Below are 8,529 nucleotides of genomic sequence, written 5' to 3' on the forward strand. Positions count from 1 at the left end.
ATAGATAGATGGATGGATGGATGGATGGATGGATGGATGGATGGATGGATGGATGGATGGATGGATGGATGGATGGATGGATGGATGGATGGATGGATGGATGGATGGATGGATGGATAGATAGATAGATAGATAGATAGATAGATAGATAGATAGATAGATAGATAGATAGATAGATAGATAGATAGATAGATAGATAGATAGATAGATAGATAGATAGATAGATAGATAGATAGATAGATAGATAGATAGATAGATAGATAGATAGATAGATAGATAGATAGATAGCAATCTTGAGAGCTTGGAAAAGAGTATTTAGCTGAGACATCCATGACCATTTGGTCTCTGGGCTTCAACCACTTTCAGATTTTTTTCACCATTTCTATGTTCTGTCCAATATTTTTTTTTCCAGGCTTGGTCTATTGCAAAAATATTTTTACAGACAAAAATATGGCACACTTTTACGATAAATTCTGTGCTCTCGTTTGGACCATTGACTTACCGTTGCTTTGTTGTCCCAGAACAAGACCCCAACTGTCCCACCCCACCCTCCATGCACTGCCTACCATTCGCTACTGGTGACACAAAACCAAATATGCGCGTACAATTTGAAACCCTGTTGTCTGTATTCGATCTCTTTGACAAGCAACCTCTTGCAGAAGAATAACCAGAGCGAGTGAAAAATGTTTGTCGATTCAGAAAAGCGATCTGTGCTCATCTTTTATTAAAATAGTATGAAAGAGTTCCATGAAATCTGAGGCTTGAGAACATCCATGCCGGTATCTTTATCTTACAAACTCAGTTGCAATCTATGCTAGACCTGACATTTGTACCTAAAGCCTATGTCAACTCAGATATACTTTCAAAGCTGTGCTGCTTTTATTAGGTCCCCACCATGACGGAGAACAGCTTTAGCTTAACAAGATGGATTTGAGAAGTGAAATAACCCCAAGTCATAAAGTCAGCAACTTTACAAGGTTGTCAAGCAGGACAAAGTAATTTTCTGAATCGAACTAGTGTACTAATCTCATTGCTTCAGGCATATTGATTGTAAAAGTCTGATTTGTTTTATTATGTCTCTTAAGTTCAGGACGGTTTGGTCAGGACTGGGAAGTGGTCTTTTAAAATGTACCTTGTACCTCATAGAAACCATTATGTTTTATCATGAGTAAACAGTACATCTGAGAAAAATAGACCATAATAGTTGATGGGAACTTATGCTATGAACACCAACCTTATTTTAAGCTATCTGAACACCAAAAGTGGCCGATATCAGCACTAGCTGGGCTCTTGTGCGGCGGTTTTCAACCTTATTTTAGTAACATAACGCTTTTTTTTTAATTCAGATAATATTCAGTGACACCAGCAACCTCTTTTTGGTTTCTGATATTCCTTTTTTTTAAAGAATAATAATTATAACAATGTTAAGATCATAAATTTATCTAATGTGTTTAACTTTGTAGCTTCATTTGTATGGAAGTCTTGGAAAGAAAAAATTATTACAACAAAAAATGTTAAACTCTATAAGGGCACTCACCGTTGTCTCTGCTTTTTGGATTCTTCTTTTCTTGCTGGTTCACTGCTATTTTACCAATTGTTCATCAAATTCAGTATTTCATTGGTCTCGTCATTATGGCACTCTTATTTTTGCCCTCTCCACATGTGAGAATAGAGTTTAAATCTCTTTGTTTTCTGTTTTTGTTCAAGTTAGAGCTTTTAGTGGTCCAACATTATTTTTGTGGGAATGGGTCGTTGAGCTTGTTTTAGAGTAGCTTCAGTGATTTCAAGAGCTGAAACCTTTTTAAAACATTGTTGGCCTTTTGTATGTAAACAACTCTACTTCATAATTTTCTGTAAATAAATCATTTTTATAATCGTATTTGGTGTCTACCATGTGTGACTCTATTCTCTCATCACACAGGAACTTGACATTTAGTAACTAAATACATACAATGTATCCGTTTCACTGTGTCCTCACGGTATGGAAAAAGAAATATTCAACACTTAAGACGGAAGAAAATATTTTTTTTCTACTTCTTTACGACCGGATTTTCTGCACTACCCACTATACACTGTACTGTTATTTCATATATATAAGGCGCATGGAATTTAAACTACGGTAAGAGCTAGGGTTGCATGAATAAATTAAGATAATTTATTTCATAGAACAGAAATTAACATTATTACACCTAGTTTTATGACTAGAATGAATTAATTCAGTCATTTATAAACGGTTACTGCGCACGTCCTTACTCCAAAGTATCCCTTTTTTGAAAGCTAAACAGCTAGTGAATGATGTGCAACAACAGAAAAGGATTTGCAACGAACATTCGAAATTCAGCGTCTGTGCTGCCGTTGAAGTTCGCCGTTCTTTTTACTATTTACAAAAAATAATTAACATGTAAACAAAAGAAGGCACTGCGAGACCAATCTATACTGTGTGTTTCTCAAAGGCAGAACAGTGATGTCACAATGGTACAAATGATTGTGGACCAATCATTATTTATATCTATTTGATAAAATACACAATTTCAAAAAATATTAAAAAATGGATTTACAGAGTCAAAAAAAAGGACTTTGTACGATTAACATGTTAGACAGAGGAGCGCACTCGAAGACCACCCTATATGTTTCTCAAGGGCAAAATAGTTACTATATGCAGTATCATTTAATTGTTACTCGGCATTTTCAATTCTATCCACAGTATTTTCCAGGCCACAGAGATGTGATGCTCCATTCAACTACGTAGCCCATGTGACAAACAAAATGGTGTGCAACACCATCAGAGGGCCCATTGGACCCTAAAAAGAACTGTGGTCATCTGGGACCAGACAAAAACTGCAGTGGTATGGTCACGTCACAGGATAGTTCGGACTGGCCAAGATTATTCTCCAGGGCGCAGTCAAGATGATAGAAAAATAACTGGACCGACAACATCAAGGAATGACCTGGTGCCAACTTTGCCATGACCCAAAAAAAGGTGCCAGGAACCCTCAGGGATGAAGAAAGCTGTCCCGAGTTGTGCCCCGACAACCCAGGCAAATCAGGGATTTGGGAATTGTGAATTTGCCTGTAAGACGCGCTTTTAAATTTTTGGCCAATTTGAGGTTTTTGGGTGTGCCTTATGGTCGGAATAATACAGTATATTTTCGACCAAACTTCTCTGTGCTTATGTTATTTCAGAACAAGGCACTGTGATTGAGATGAAGGTCAATTCAAAGGGATCTGGATCTTTGCTACAACTATGAGGAGCCCAATAGTACATCCCTCATGTGTTTCCTCTCATTTTAAGTTAAAAAGCTTGTGGTCCTTTTTTTCTCTCTTCTCAAAGCTATTAAATCCTCTACACTTCACCACTGTTTGTTTTTCATTACTCTTTATCAGCCTCTTGTGTGTAGGCTAGGAGGTGGGGTGAGCATAATGTGGAACTCAAAAACCTGCCAAATGCTATAACAAGCTTTTTTTAATGGACCTGCCTCCCATCTGCTATGAATTGATATTATAACGGATAATTTTCACTTTGGAGTCGATTGAATCTATTTTTACCTACATGCACCTGAAGGAATCTGCGAGGGCATGACCATGTCCCCAATGAGAAAATGGGGAACGAAAGACGCAATAAAAGCGAGTAAATCCCTCTGATGCTGCTTGGCAGACGGTGGCTTGATACACCTCAGGCTGGATATTAAAAAATCTCAGATGGGCAGTTCAACTGACAACTTAATCCATTTAGAGTCTCTGAGTAAGCAGCAGGAAGCTAAGTCAGGGTCGGCGTATACACAGGTCTGTCGTTCCTCACACTGCGCACAATAAGTCTACAGTATCATTGCTAATCTATAAAACACACTTGAGACCCAAACAGCAGTGAGGCAGCGGGTGGAGAATGCAATCATCCATTTGATATCACAATGATTAAAAGGTGCCGCCACACACAAACCCTCACAGATGGAGGTCAAAACAACAAGTGACAAGCGCCATTCACTCGGCGCCTTTTCGCATGGCGGGAGCCATTCACCGGCACCACCGAACAGCATAATATATTATTATGCAAAAACCTTCAAGTGGGTTCGGAAGATAAGATGACCTTTGAAGAAAAAATGGGAGAAGTTCAATATGTTAATTAAAAGGCTATGTTCCAACCAGGCAAAAGATCAGTACAGGGCATAGTGGTCTCTCTGACTTTCCTATTACCATTGCAGGTAGAAAAGAATGTGACATTTGCAGAACAATTCAGAATAGAGTTCTGGTGTGCCCGCGACATGAAGACAGAACATTTGTGGTCGGTAATGAGAGAAAAGCAATGCGACTTCCAAACACTGACTCAACTGCTGAGTGGGATGCCGGACGATAAGAAAGCACTTCAATATCTTTAATCTGTTAAGAGAAGGATGTTCGATACTATGGTAAGTTGATTGGTTGGTCGGATGGTCGGTCGGTCGGATCACTTAACCACTAGAGTCGTAGGTGCGTCTTGGGCAAGTGTGGCCTGCTGGCGCCCATCCCTCTCCAGGCAAACATATGTTTCCACCCAACTAAGGCAGGTAACTTGGAGGCATTTTGCTTCGTCCTAAACTTCATTTAAAGACCTTGGAGTGCTTATTTATTCATGTTGTCAGGGCTTGTATTTATCAACACACATAAGCAGAAATTACTAGTTAATAGAAAGTTTAATTATATATATGTATATATATATATATATATATATATATATATATATATATATATATATTCAGTACGCATTATGTATGGAAAATGGTGTATTACATATTCGTGCATTGATTGATCAGCCAATATTAACACTGAACACAACTGCATAACAGGTGGCAAAGAGAATAGGACCCGGACAACGACAGAATGAGCACTGAATCCTTAGCACCAGGATATTTGTGACATAAATGACACAGGAAAAGGCAATAGTTCTTATCTCATTGTCACAATATTTTTAGTCATGGTATGGGATGAGAATTTACTTAAACTTGGCTCAAACTAAGCATTGTGAGTGAAAAATGTTGTCGATTACATTTGGCTAAGTGTTTATTTTGATTTTTTCAGGATGACCACATTTTTCCCTCTAATGCCTTTCTCTTCATTCAGTTTAGAATCTTGTACGCTTTGCAAAGACTTTTTGAGTCAACAATACAACACTGTATTTTAGTGGCCCCCAACCTTTTCTGTTCCATGGACCGGTTTGGGTGACGATTGCGGCCCAAAAATAACATTAACAATGTGAAGAACATCAAGGGGTCTGGATATTTTCCATACCCACGCTAGGTAGCGCTTTGCATGGCTAGTTTGATCATTTGTGGTACCTTGACAAAAAATAGTGTGGTAATGAAATAAAAACTAATAGCGTTTAGTGCGCCATCTGTATCCCTAGTAGTCTAATGAATAGGATCCGACACGCTCTCTGCTGCGATATACAGTTTTTTGACTGACCAATCAATGCACAAATATGGTCACTATGTATTTTTAGTGCCTTCTTCGAGCACTCCAGTTTCCTTCCACATTCCAAAAAACATGCATGGCAGGTTATTTGGCTGGTCCAAATTGTCACTAGGTGTGAACCAGCAAGTGACTTGTCTGTCTCTTTGTGCCCTGCAACTGGCTGGTACCCAGTTTGGGGTGTCCCCTGCCCTCTATCCAAAGATAGCTTGGATGGGTTTCAGGCACCCTCGTCAACCTACTGAGGATAAGCGGTGCAGAAAACAGATGGATGGATCTATTGTAGTTGTAATTCTACGCGCTTCATAGTTCGGTGTTCCTTATGCATGAAAAAAATATTACAAAAGACTAATTTTTTGAGGTGCGCCATTTCATCCGGTGTGCCTTATAGTGCGGAAAATACGGTACATACATTACCATTCAAAGGTTTGGGTCCCTTGGAAATTTCTATTCTATGACAAGGCGACAATTGAAGGATATTTGCTTTTTTTCTTTTCCAGATAAAAACCCTTATCTCTAACCTTCTCAATGTCTCAATTATGCTTTCAATTTAGTTTGCAACTAATCTGAATAATAAAGAAAAATACAAAATACTGCATCACAGGAAAAAATCAGTATACAGAGAGGCTTTTGATGTGCGATTTCCTTTTTAAATTCCCCTAAAATAATTTATGGATTTTATCCTAAATAATATACGCTCATATGTGCTGTTTTCAAGAGGAAGTAGCTGTGCATTTCTTTGCATAATTTGAAAAGAATACACTGACTTTCTTTGGGCAATTGAGTGGAATCCTTAATATATCAACCCCTCGATACTGCAGCTGGTACTGTTAGCTCAATGTGACTCATATTATTGACAGGAGCGTTTACAGACAGTTTAGGCTTTGCAAAGAAGAATGTCAACTCTGACAGGTGTCAGCCTAGTCGACTGTGTGCTCTGCAGTCACAGAGAAATGGAAGGATAAATGCGATGCGCATGCGTGCGCGGGCGTGTGCGTTTATACGTGTGCGCGCGTCTAAAAGCTCATTAAAGAAAATTAAAATCCAGAGACTGAGTTGACGGCGCCAGAGTGCCATCTCCTGGATAACTCGCGTCCTGTCATCATGCCAAACCTGTCAGGTTTACACAGCCATTAGAGAGAGATTCTACAGTAATTGTATACAAATGTTCCTATATATATATATAGCTTGGACCCGATTGCTGTTAATTATTTGACAGAGGGTAAAATACATGGGTACATTTGTGTATTGAGTTTGGCCAGCCCTTAGATGAATAACATTAGGATCGTTTTTCAAACCTCACAATCATCATTAAATATGGAGCTTGTCGATACATTGATTATTTATTTTTCCACGATTTGAGAATCTCACACATATCAACTGACATGGAAGTCAGTGGACTTCCATTGCAGTACCGCTCCTTGACCACCAGAAGAATAATCAATGAAACATCTATCCATCCAACCATTACCTGCACCACTTATCCTCAGTAGGGTAGCGTGGGTTCTGGAGCCCATCCCAGCTATCTTCGGACATTGGGCAGGGGGACACCCTCAACCAGGCGCAGGGGACACATAGACAGACAAGTACTTCGCTCATTCACACTTAGGGATAATTTGGACTGGCCAATTAACCTGGCATGCATGTTTTTCAGATTGAGGGAGGAAACCAGAGTGCCCAGAGGAAACCCACGTAAGCACGGGGAGAACATACAAACTCTGCACAGGAAGGCTCATAGCTGGAGTGGATCCCATGACCTCCGAACTGTGCGTGCTAAACACTCAGCCGCCGTGCCGCCCTCAATGAAACATTTTATCTTTAAAATTAGTTAACAAGTGGCAAGGTTGAAAAGGTCATTTGAAAATGTAAGCAAAGGAAAAGATTTGAAGAAAGAAAGAAAGAAAGAAAGAAAGAAAGAAAGAAAGAAAGAAAGAAAGAAAGAAAGAAAGAAAGAAAGAAAGAAAGAAAGAAAGAAAGAAAGAAAGAAATATTTTTTTTTCTTATTAGATATATCAACATTATTGCTCCGTTTTTGTTGCACAATTGTATATTGCACTTACAATTTAGGCTAGTCTACAAGCACTAATCTGTGGTCTGTGCAGCCCTTCGAGACTCTTTGTGATTAAGGGCTAAAAAAATAAACATGATAAACATGACTTGTCTTGACTACCTGTAAATATTGCCAATCTATCCTCCTGTTTGTTTTTCTTGTGTTCTAAATCTTTTAATACATGTTTGTTCTGGAGTACCACATTTGTGAGCAAGTACAGTACATTACTATGTAATCAATTATAATAAATTCATTTCAATTCTATTCTAGAGTTGTATTATTTTCATTATCATTCCTGATGTTGTTATTATTATCATTAAATTCTGAGCCCTTTAATGTTACCTGCGGTGTTCCGCAGGGTTCAGTGCTCGGCCCCCTACTTTTCAACATTTACATGCTTCCATTAGGTGATATTATTCGCAAGTACAATATCAGCTTCCACTGCTACGCAGACGACACTCAACTATATCTTCCGTTGGAGGAATCTTCCACACTAAACTGTGGAAATTTGGAGGCCTGTCTCACTGAGATAAAAGAGTGGATGTCACTCAATTTCTTGCGTCTTAACTCTGAAAAGACCGAAATGTTAGTCATTGGTCCTTCTAAATGCCGGGACTTATTCGCAAAAACTGCTGTGAACATTGACAAATGTCACATCACAAAGAGTGACTCAGTTAAAAATTTAGGTGTCATATTTGACCCTGATCTATCCTTTGAGATGCATGTAAAGCAAATTACTAGAACTGCCTTCTTCCATCTTCGCAACATTGCTAAAATCCGTTCAATACTGTCTCAGTCTGATGCGGAAACAATAATTCATGCATTTGTTACCTCCCGTCTCGATTACTGCAATGCACTACTCTCCGGTCTCCCGAAGTCCAGAATCAAGTCTCTTCAGCTAGTACAAAATGCCGCAGCGAGGCTTTTAACTAGGACAAAAAAGTACGATCACATAACACCGATTATGGCTAACCTGCATTGGCTCCCAGTTAGCCAAAGATGTGACTTCAAAGTTCTCTTAGTATTGTACAAAATCA

This window comes from Urocampus carinirostris, chromosome 5 (genome assembly GCF_059441175.1).
Source record: "Urocampus carinirostris isolate Australia breed hairy pipefish chromosome 5, RoL_Ucar_1.0, whole genome shotgun sequence".
Lineage (NCBI taxonomy): Eukaryota > Metazoa > Chordata > Actinopteri > Syngnathiformes > Syngnathidae > Urocampus > Urocampus carinirostris.